This window comes from Mus pahari, chromosome 9 (assembly GCF_900095145.1).
Source record: "Mus pahari chromosome 9, PAHARI_EIJ_v1.1, whole genome shotgun sequence".
NCBI classification, from domain to species: Eukaryota; Metazoa; Chordata; class Mammalia; order Rodentia; family Muridae; genus Mus; species Mus pahari.
Genome location: NC_034598.1, coordinates 71,498,452 through 71,510,457, shown reverse-complemented (window position 1 = coordinate 71,510,457; position 12,006 = coordinate 71,498,452).

Here is a 12,006-nt window from a genome sequence, read left to right as displayed (position 1 = left end):
GAGGCCAGCCTGGTCTACAAAGTGAGTTCCAGGACAGCCAGGGCTACACAGAGAAATCCTGTCTCAAAAAAACAAAACAACACCAAAAGTCTCTGGAACTCCAAGTACAAAATCACTTTCAATCTCACTGGCATATACTGAAAGTTCAGCAGCTATTGCTTATGTTCAGTATATATCTCCAAGAAATATGAGCATATTTTCCTTATATTTGACTGACTTAATAGTAAAGCTCATGCATCTAAGTAGTTAAGTACATATACAAATCTGTATTATGGCTGGGCATGGTGGTGCACGGCTTTAATCCCAGCACTTGAGAGGCAGAAGCAGGCAGACTTATGAGTTCGATGCCAACCTGGTCTACAGAGTGAGTTCCAGGGCAGTCAAGGCAATGCAGAGAAACCCTGTCTCGAAAAACCAAAAAAAAAAAAAAAAAAACCAAACAAAAACAAAACAAAACAAAACTGAATTATAAATTATTGTCTAGCATATTGAAGGAACACAATAAATAAATTTTGTGTTTTTAATTATCTGAATATTTGATAAACATTTATTAGTGCTTTGTTTTACTTTCTTATATAGGTTATATATAACAATTGATCTTCTAAAGCATATATTTCAGTAAATTATTTCTTTTCCCTTCACATTTTCTTTACAGCTTTCAAAAATAAATTTATTAATATTTATTTATTCCATAGTTTAAAAATAATACTAATAAGGATGCATGCTCCACTATGTTCATAGCAGCCTTATTTATAATAGCCAAAAGCTGGAAAGAACCCAGATGTCCCTCAATAGAGGTATGGATACAGAAAATGCGGTACATTTACACAATGGAGTACTACTCAGCTATTAAAAACATTAAAAAAATGTATGAAATTCTTTGGCAAATGGATGTATCTGGAGGATATCATCCTTAGTGAGGTAACCCAATCACAAAAGAAGAATATGCCAGCAAGATTTTGCTGAAGGGACCCTGATATAGCTGTCTCATATGAGGCTATGCCAGTACCTGGCAAATACACAAGTGGATGGTCACAGTCATCTATAGGGTGGAACACTGTTCCTCCAATCGAGGAGCTAGAGAAAGAACCCAGGGAACTAAAGGGGTCTGCAACCCAATAGGTGGAACAACAATATGAACTAACCAGTATCCCCAGAGCTGGTGTCTCTAGCTGCCTATGTAGCAGAAGATGGCCTAGTTGGCCATCATTAAAAAGAGAAGCCCCTAGGTCTTGCCACCTTTATATGTCCCAGTACAGGGGAACGCCAGGGCCAAGAAGTGGGAGTGGGTGGGTAGGGGAGCAGGGCAGGGGGAGGGTATAGGGAACTTTCGGGATAGCATTTGTAAATAAAGAAAATATCTAATAAAACATAACAATACTTATGCATGCATGCCTGTATTTGAATATGTGCATATAAGTGTAGGTGCCTGAGGAAGCCATGAAAGAACACTGGACCACCATTGTTAGACACAATAGAACACATGCTCCTAACCAGCACTTCTCCAAGGCTCCTGGTACAAAAATTATGCAAATCAATTAAAACTATTATTGAAAATCTGATGCTATTGTAGCCAACAACTGAACCCAGATATTACAAATCAAAGTCGAAACAAATTTTCCTGGACTTTTTAAGGTCATCAGAATTGAGCTGTATGCACTGAGGGTCAGATCACTTAAAAATTTCCCATTTGCATATTTTTTCTTTAAAACATCCTGAAGTGCACTAATAAATTCTACTCTCAAAGCAGTTCCTCCAGTATATACCTAAGGAATTTTTTTTTGCTAGCATTAGCTTGAGCATCTAGTAAAACGAAATGAGAACATAAAAGTGGTGGCTCTGCACACATATTTACAATATTTACAATTCGTTTTCTCCATGTATTGAAACTTGTTATACAAGTCATAGCTCAAAGAGATCAAAATTGACTAGGAACAAATTACTTTATCAATACTCCCTTGGATAGTTTTGTTCTCAGGGGTATCCTTGAGCAGTTTGAAGGATATCATAGACTAACTTGTTTTAGTTTTATTTATTCTTATTTTGTATGTCTAGGTGCCTTTTCTTGCTTGTATACATATGTACCAGGTGCATGCCTGATGTCTGTAGAAACAAGAACAAGGTGTTGTACACCCTATGATCAGAGATTCAAACAGTTGCAAACTGCCATGTGTGTATCATGACCTGAATACAACTTGTCAGTAAGATGCTCAAGGGCATTGAATTGCTTGCTGAACAGTCTCTCTAGCTGTCAGTAGTAACTTTGTAAAGAAAAGTTAACTAGAATTCACACACACTTTTAAACACTTTTGAAAAATATCTTTCAGTTAAAATTTTTCTCATTCAGTTAGAAGTTAAGTCAATTTTGAATATCTATCCTTAAATGGATGATATCTTCTGACTAACCGGAAAAATTTAATGAAATGAGCTATATTTTTTAATGTGTCACATAATTTTATTCAGAGTTAGCAGATGAAAGTATATGAACTATATAATACAAACAATTAAAGTTAAAAGTGTATATGATGTATATTTCAAATACATTCTTACCTTTTTTGACAGAGTAGCATTGGACTCATGTGTGATAGTCAGAAACATGAAAAATATTTCATTTTATTTTTTGAATTCATTGATGGATATATGTATGTGCATGCCTGTTGTGTGTGTGTGTGTGTGTGTGTGTGTGTGTGTGTGTAAAAATAATTTGTGAAAGTCAGTTCTTTCCTTCCAGTCTTGGAAATCTAGTTCAAGTTGACAGACTTGGTAGCATACAACTTTACCTGTTGAGACATCTCATGGTCCTTCACCTTATTTTAAATTTTCAATGGTATCTCCATCACAGAAAGAATAAACTTTACATTGTAGTTGTAGATACTTTTAGCACACTGTCACTCATAGGGCTATATGGTTGGCCCATAGTAAGATATGCACTAATTAATTCCCGTTCGTTTAGATTTAATACATCTATCTTATGTGTGAAATGAGAGGAGGTAATCTGGAAGAGCTAGAGACATCTTGTCCAAGGTAAACTCTTCAGGGAAAGTCTGTTTGGGGTTATCCTGTAGTGTTCTATCCACTTCTTCAACAAACAGTTCTCATGTATAGCCACTTTAGCCTCCAGAATTACTTTTTCTTCTTTCAGTAGTAACCAAAATAATTTACACATTTCTTCCTGATTGATTTTCATTTGAAACATGCCTCTTCCTATGATTTTCTTGTATTCTTTTTAAGTTTTGATTTTTCCTTCTATTTTTTTTTAATCTTTCATAGTAGTTCCAGTAAAACTTTGTAAAGAATCATGTGTTATTTGCTTTCTTTGGGACAGTGATGTATTTAGTAGGTATTACAAGAAGCAGTGGTTTCCAAGGATGGCTTTAAACCATGATGCATGTAAGTTGTATGTATGTTGAACTGTAACTATTATCACTAACATATGAATGATAATACATAGGTATTTTGATGGCACATACAGGGTGGAAAAATTTGAGAACATTTATATTCCTACCAAAATTTTAGTTACACTATTAAATCATAGAAGATGGGTTAAGAAATTTTACTGAATTTCTAGTTTCATGAGCTCTTCTGAGTTAAATATTTGGCCATTTCCACCCATATCTTTCATTTGAACAAAGTAGAGTTCATTCTATTTAACTAATCAGAAGTTACTGAGTGATAGTAAATTATTAGAGAAGTCCTAATTGACAATTGTCCCAAAAGTTGTTTACAAATGGATTTTCCAAAAAAAAAAAAAAGAACATTTTAAATTTCTTCTAACAAATCATATCCATCCCTTTAATGTTCCTTTTACATAGATTCTAAGTTTTTCTTTACATTAGACATCTACTTCTAATCCCCAGGATCAGTCAAAATTTCTAACAACAACAACAACAACAAAATAAATACTGCAATACTGAATTTTCTTTTCATATAGGAAGTTAACTCTTCCAGTCTTACTATATTATTGCTTATGTTATTCTTATAATAATATCAACTTCTCATAATCAAATCAACTCATACAAAGAAATTACAAAATTTAAACTGAGGTAAAATTTTACAGCAGCTTAATATATAAACTGTAAAGTTCAAATGATAATATCATCCAGTATTATTTTGTGTTTCAATGTCAATAACTTTAAAGAAAAAACAAGTGATACTATTGTGATGTTTAACATCATGTGTCATTTATTGATCTTGAATTTATATTCGAATTCTCAAATATTTGTATTTAATATTTTTAAGCTCTGAAATAAAATCATACACATTTTAATTTAACTACTTGTTGACATCATAGTACCTGTGTAGACAAATATGTATATGCCTATATTTTTATTATTTGCACTTATTTTTACCCCTGGTCATGACACAAAAGACATTTGAAAAATTAATTTTTTTGGTAATTTAATTGGTAAAAAGTGTGCATGATTGTCACCTTTGTTTAATGACAATGTGTAACCCATTGTCAGGCATCTTCAATTTCATATCAGCCTCATGCTTGAGAACAACCATGTACATACAGACATGAAAGCTCATCACACACACTAGTTTAAGTTTGAAACATGAATCTTTTTGGCCTCCAGAGGTTTCCTCAACAGTATATTTTTAGTTGTTCACTGAGATAAGGCATGTCAAAAGGTTGAAAAAGTATGTGGAACATTGACTAGTAATGATATTAGTGAATATACGGATAAATTGGTTGTGAAAGAATTTAATTTAAATGACTTTAAAGTACTTAAAAATACATAACTATGAGAGATTGCTAAGGAATTTATTTGACTCTGTGGTTATAAACTTTCATATTATATTATTTAATGCAGTAGTTTTAAAATAGCAATTCTTTATCATTGGCATAATATATTAGAAATGTTAAAGTGTACATAAATGAATATTAGTAAATGATGTTAAATAATATAATAAAACTAAAAATCAGTATAAAATGCATATTTATTTTAGTAATAAAATAAAAAAGTCTAAATAACTCTGAGATCAGATCAACATGGAATGCTGGTTTCATCTTTGTTTCGTCATTACTTTTTCTTACTAAACGTTTCTTCTTACATAGAGGGATTTTAATTTTATTTTATTTAATGTTTAATTTAACTTTACATTTTGTCCTAATTTGGTATTGTAACAGATTTACATAAGAGATATGTTCACTTATAACTAGAAATGGAAAACAAAGCTTGCTCTCTGATACCAAATTTATGACACTGTTTTATGAAACTGATAGTACTAGAAGCATGAAGACAGTGTTTAACTACTAGAAAGACTCTTGGACATGGCTGCGATGTGGCAAGAGAAAACAAATGATTTTAATGGAAACTGTCAGTCTAGCAGAAGGCTCCTCCTGCAGTACCACAAGTGGAAGGTATTTAGAATAGCAAAGACTCTTTTCAAGCCTTATGTTGGGGTTGAGGTAAACCTCTCCCCAAGATCTTATGATTATCATTAGTTTTCTTCAAATGTTTTATAAAACTGTATACTTGTAAAGATAATTGAGGGCTGTATATCAGAAGTATTATCAAAAGTATTATTTCACTATTTTTTTAACCAGTGTAATGAACTCATTCATATCTATTACCCTAAACTTATTTTAATTGATTTAGTGATTTGCTTATAATCAGTCATCTATGTACTTTCCTTTAATCTCCTAGCCATTGCACCAGTTCTAAAGTATCAGATTATATAGATTTGTTTGCTGTGCTTTTTTATCTTATTGGCAATTATATATTGTATGATTTCTTCCTATACACACATTTTCTTTTCTTTCTTTCTAGAAACCATTAAAATAAACTTTGGGATCTATTATTTAACTTTATTTATAACATTTCCTCCAAAAGGTATCTGTATTCTTGAATGACAGTTTTATTTTTCACATAACATGATTCATTGGCAATTACTAAGGAATAAAATTAAATTGTGAATGTTAACCTGAAGCCATCTCCATTTAACAACAGATAAACATATGCATTTCCAGTACATAAACACAAGGCATTATTGATTTTATATTTTACCATGTGTTCTCCAATTGTATCTTCACATTTGTAAGATGAAGCTAGCTTAAGAAGGAACAAAACCAAATTTTAAATATGAGGCTTAGATGTTTATATATTGAGCCAAGAAGTTACTAAGGTAATAGCCTCTGGCAAAATATGTCTCTGAATAACCAGATGGCTGACCTTGGCATCCATCCTCAGACTTCTTTGTGCAGCAAACTGTTCTATCACAAGTTCTATAGTCATTAATATGTTTAACAGGGTGCTAGTGAATTTGTACTAAATGTATGCCACACTGCAATATGTTATTAAAAAACAGTTCTTCTAAATATATTTCTCTGAAAGAATGTGGGGGATGTTAGAAAGTACTCAATTCTTTCAGTCACATTTTATAAATATATTATGTCTTTTTATACAATATAAAATTCTTTAATTTTATTATTATTATTATTATTGGTTTTTTGAGACAGGGTTTCTCTTTGTAGCCCTGTCTGTCCCGGAACTCACTTTGTAGACCAGGCTGGCCTCGAACTCAGAAATCCGCCTGCCTCTGCCTTCCGAGTGCTGGGATTAAAGTCGTGTGCCACCACACCCGGCTATAAAATTCTTTAAGTAATGAAAATAAATATTAGTTTGATAAATACGGATAAAATAATAGAAAATAACAATAACATAATAACACTGTGGTGCACATAATTAATAAGTCCCCATAGAATGTTAAGATTGACCTCTAAATTGTCTAAGATCTATAGTACAATGAGAAAATAAAAATATTATAGTACCACAAGAGATGGTATACTGGCTGGTTTTGCATGTCAACTTGACACAGACTGGAGTTATCACAGAGAAAGGAGCTTCATTTGGGGAAGTGCCTCCATGAAATCCAGCTGTGGGGCATTTTCTCAATTAGTGATCAAGGGGGGAGTGCCCCTTGTGGGTGGTGCCATCCCTGGACTGGTAGTCTTGGGTTCTATAAGAAAGCAAGCTGAGCAAGCCAGTGGAGGCAAGCCAGTAAAGACCATCCCTTCATGGCCTCTGCTTCAGCACCTGCTTTCTGACCTGCCTGAGTTCCAGTACTGACCTCCTTTAGTGATGAACAACAATGTGGAAATGTAAGCTGAATAAGCCCTTTCCTCCCCAGTTTGTTTCTTGATCATGATGTTTGTACAGGAATAGATACCCTGACAAAGACAGATGGCTCAATGTGTAAGAGTGCTTACTCTGAAAGCATGATGGACCTTAGCAAAGATTATCAGTACCACCCCCTCTCTCCTCCCCGCCATAGCATTTCCTTACACTGGGCATTGAGCCTTCATGGGACCAAGGGCCTCTCCTTCCATTGATGCACAACAAGGCAATCCTCTGCAATATATACAGCTGGAGCCATGAATTATTCCATGTGTACTCTTTGGTTGGTGGTTTAGTTCCTGAGAGCTCTAGGGAGGGAGGGGTTGGGTGATATTGTTATTCATTCCTATGATATTGCAAACACCTTCAGCTCCTTTAGTCTGTTCTCTAATTCCTACATTGGGGACCCTATGATCAGTCTAATGGTTGACTGTGAGCACCCGCCTCTGTATTTGTCAGGCACTGGCAGAGCCTCTCAGGAGGCAGTTATATCAGGTTCCCGTCAACAAGCACTTTGTGGTATCTGCAATACTGTCTGGGTTTGATAAGTGTATATGGGACCAGGTGGGGCAGTCTCTGCATGGCCTTTCCTTTAGTATCTGCTCCTCAATTTCTCTGTAATTCCTTCCTTGAGTATTTTGTTCCCCTTCTAAGAAGGACCAAAGTATCCACACTTTGGTCTTACTTCTTGGACTTCATGTGGTGTGTGAATTGTATCTTAGTTATTCTGAACTTGGGCTAATACTCACTTATCAGTGAATACATACCATGTATATTTTTTGTGTGTGTGATTGGGTTACCTCACTCAGTATGATATTTTCTAGTTCCATCAATTTGCCTAAAAATTTCATGAAGTCAACATCCTTAGTCCTCAGGAAAACACAAATGAAAATAACACCTCAAAGCAGTCAGAATGGCTAAGATCAAAAACTCAGGTGACAACAAATGCTGGAGAGGATGTGAAGAAAGTGGAACACCCCTTTATTGTTGGTGGGAGTACAAGCTGGTATAACCACGCTGGAAATTCGTCTGGTGGTTCCTCAGAAAATTGGATATAGTACTACTTGAGTACCCAGCTATACCACTCCTGTACATATACCCAGAAGATACTCCAACATATAACAAGGACACATGCTCCACTATGTTCATAGTAGCCTTATTTATAATAGCCAGCAGCTGGAAACAACCCAAATGTCTTTCAACAGAGGAATGGATACAGAAAATGTACATTTACACAAAGGAGTACTACTCAGCTATTAAAAACAATAACTTTCCCATCATATTTCAAGTTTAATGTGTTCTTTGAGAAAAGTCCTCATGCCTAGACTACTTTAGAATACAAGCTCTCAAGCAATGGCTAAAGGGATTATCTTTCTTTACATTTTTGTATTTAAAAATGCCATGCCAGTTGCTGACACACAGCTGACAATAAATACATTTTAGCAGGGAATAAGTATCTCTACTAATCAAGAAATACCTTCTTTTTCCTCGTCTTCCTATAGATCAACAAATCATTGTCTTTTCCTTAGAATGCTAAGTACTTAAGGCAGCTCTTTATATTTGTCCTCTCTAACTATGATTCTTTTGTCTGTTCATTCAGTTGTGGTTTTAGAGTAATGAAGTTTGAAGATCTCTAGGAGAGTATTCCACTCTTTTTTTTTTTTTTTTTTTTTTTTTGGTTTTTCGAGACAGGGTTTCTCCGTATAGCCCTGGCTGTCCTGGAACTCACTCTGTAGACCAGGCTGGCCTCGAACTCAGAAATCTACCTGCCTCTGTCTCCCAAGTGCTGGGATTAAAGGTGGAGCATTCCACTCTTGAACCATGCTCCTTCCTTTGTTAGTAATCTTTGATAATCTATGTCTCCAAAAAGCAGGTTCATTCTTCATCTTCCCTGAGCAGATAGATGCCCTTGTCTCGCCAGAGCTTTGTTGCTTGCATCCTCGCTCCTTCCCCCTCCTGTGCTGCCTTCTTCTCAACACCAAGCTGTGGCATCCACTCTTGAGTAGGCTGTACTTACAAGTCTCTTGAATATATTTTGTACTTTTAAAATTATCATTTGCATATTTCAATTTATAAATTATACCCAAATTTTTGCTAGTTGCAGTTTAATTTCCATTCCCGTGATGGAAGCAACTATTTTCTGGGTGTAGTATCCTTTGTGAGGTGTATAATAATCATCTTCCCCTGAGTAGAAATTGAACGTATCATGTCAGTTAACTAATTACAATTTACAAAATACTTTTTAAACAGAAAATTAGCCAATTTAGCTTGTTTTGTTAATTTTCAAACTTAAAAGATGCTTAGCCTGATGATGACTTCTTTATGAGTCATTCATTAAATAAGATCTTGAAAGTTTTATACAGTAAGGATTGTAAAGCATTATTTTCATATCTCTTCACTACATAATAAATAACTTTATGTCACTTCCCTAATCAATCTGAGCAATATATGACATAGCAAGCACTATTTAATATATCCATAATCTCAGGTGATTCTTTTTTACTCTACTGTCTTATGGAAGTCTACTTACTGCCTTAAGTTCTTATGGAAAAGATAGTATTGACAATAAATTATGTGCTATGCAAATAATTACACATTTTAATGGATCCAGGAATTTATTTAAACTATTTAAATTCTTTAAGGGTAATGATGCTTTTAAAATGTCAGTGTAATCTTGGGCTTATAAGTCAAAGATGCCCTACAGTGCCACAGGGGTAAATGTTCCACTATGTTCATACAGGCCTTATTTATGATAGTCAGAAGCTGGAAAAAACCCAGATGTCCCAAAATGGAAGAATGGATACAGAAAATGTGGTTCTTTTACCCAATGGAATATTCCTCAGCTTTTTTCTTTTGTTTTGTTTTGTTTGTTTTTGAGATAGGGTCTCTCTGTGTAGCCCTGGCTGCCCTGGAACTCACTCTGTAGACCAAAACTCAGAAATCCACCTGCCTCTGCCTCCCAAGTGCTGGGATTAAAGGAGTGTGCCACACTGCCCAGCTCTCAGCTTTTAAGAACAAGGACATCATGAGTTTTGTAGGCAAATGTATGTAGCTAAAAAATAGCCTCAGTGAGGTAACTCAGACTCAAAAGGGCATGCATGGTATGTACTCACTAAGTAAGTGGATATTAGCCAAAAAAGTACAAAATACCCAATATACTATCCAAAAACACAAGAAGGTTAACAAGCCAAAGGCCCAAGTGAGGATGCCTCTATCCCACTTGGGAAGGAGAAGAAAGGAATCACAGGTTGGGGGATAGGAAGTGAGGTACCTGAGTGGGAAAGGGGACAGGAAAGGGAAAGGAGGAACATGATCACATATGGGAGGCAGAATTGAAGCCCTGTGGGGCAGCAGGAAGAATGGAAATGGTCATCTTCCAGAGGTAGGAGGTGGGGGCACCCTCTAGAATATACCGGAGACCCGGGAGGTGGGAGATTCTCAGGACTTAAAAGGAGGGACCTTAGATGAAATGCCCTGCAGTGGGGAGAGGGAACTTGATCACATGCAACTAACTTGAACCCCTGAGATCTCTCAGGCAATGAGCCACCAAGCAGGCAGAATATACCAGCTGATAAGAGGCCCCCAACACATATACATCAGAGGACTGTCGGGTTTTGACTCAGTGAGAGAAGATGCACCTAACCTCAGAGACTGAAGGTCCCAGGGAGTAAGGAGGCTTGATGGGGTGAAAGTGGGGGAGTAGGAACATCCTCTTGGAGATGGGGGAAGGAGGTTTGGGATGTGGCAGTCAGAGGGTGGACTAGGAAGGGCATAATAAAGACTGGGATGTAAAACCAAACAAACAAAATTTAAAGAATAAAAATTAAAATAAAATAAAGTAAAATAAATTAAAATATCAGTGTAAGAGATGCTTCATTAAAATTACAATTTTCTTGTCTTGTGTAAACATAATTTTATTTTAGCACCAGGTAATTTGTTTGGTAATTTCTCAATGGAAAAATACAAGTCAGAAAACTATCTTCTTTATTGAATAATACAACCTATGGAGGAAATGTGCTTTCATACTAAGGTAACTCAGTATTGCTCAAAACTGAAATTCAAAATGAACAACATCAGAAAAATAAAATTTTGATTTTTCTGTTTCCACACATCTAGAGACTTAATACTATTAGGCTAAATTCTGAACTGTGGGATTTTACAGGTAGGAATGTTCCTGAGGATAGCTGGGGAGAAAGCCTAGCCTAATAGGTAAGATCAATGTCAATAAGATACCCAGTTTAAAAGAAAATGCAAATGACATTCCTAAGGATGATACCTGTGTTCCTACAGGCCTAAAACCACAGGCAGGCATGCATTCCACATTATGCACATGAGTTCCTAACAGAAAAAAAAAAAATCAAAGAAGCATCTACCTACACATAGACTAACCAGAAGAGAAAGCATGGTGAGAGAAAAATAAATAAGTTATGAAGATGTATTTGGAGAAACTGCTGAAAATGAAGAAGGCAGATGTTACAGAATTAATCAAGGCATAGGAACAATAAACATTAAAGATACATAAAAAGAATGAAACTAAGATTGCTTTGGTAAATTATATTTTTTATTAAAAACAGATTCTTTTCTCATACAATATATCTCCCCACTCCTCTCAGGTCTCTCCCCTCACGTCCACTCTCTGATTTCTCCACTTCCCTTCCATTTCCCTTCAGAAAAGAGCAGGTCTCCTTGAAAAATAATAAGGAAAAGAGAAATGTTATTTTAGTCTGAATAAGCGTTACTTGAAATATCTATCAATTCATTAGTTTAAGTGCATTTGTTTATATGTAATTAGAAAAAATGTGGGTATATGTAAGATGGGACAAAGATATGATGCACTAGGAGAGAGAGAGAGAGAGAGAGAGAGAGAGAGAGAGAGAGAGAGAGA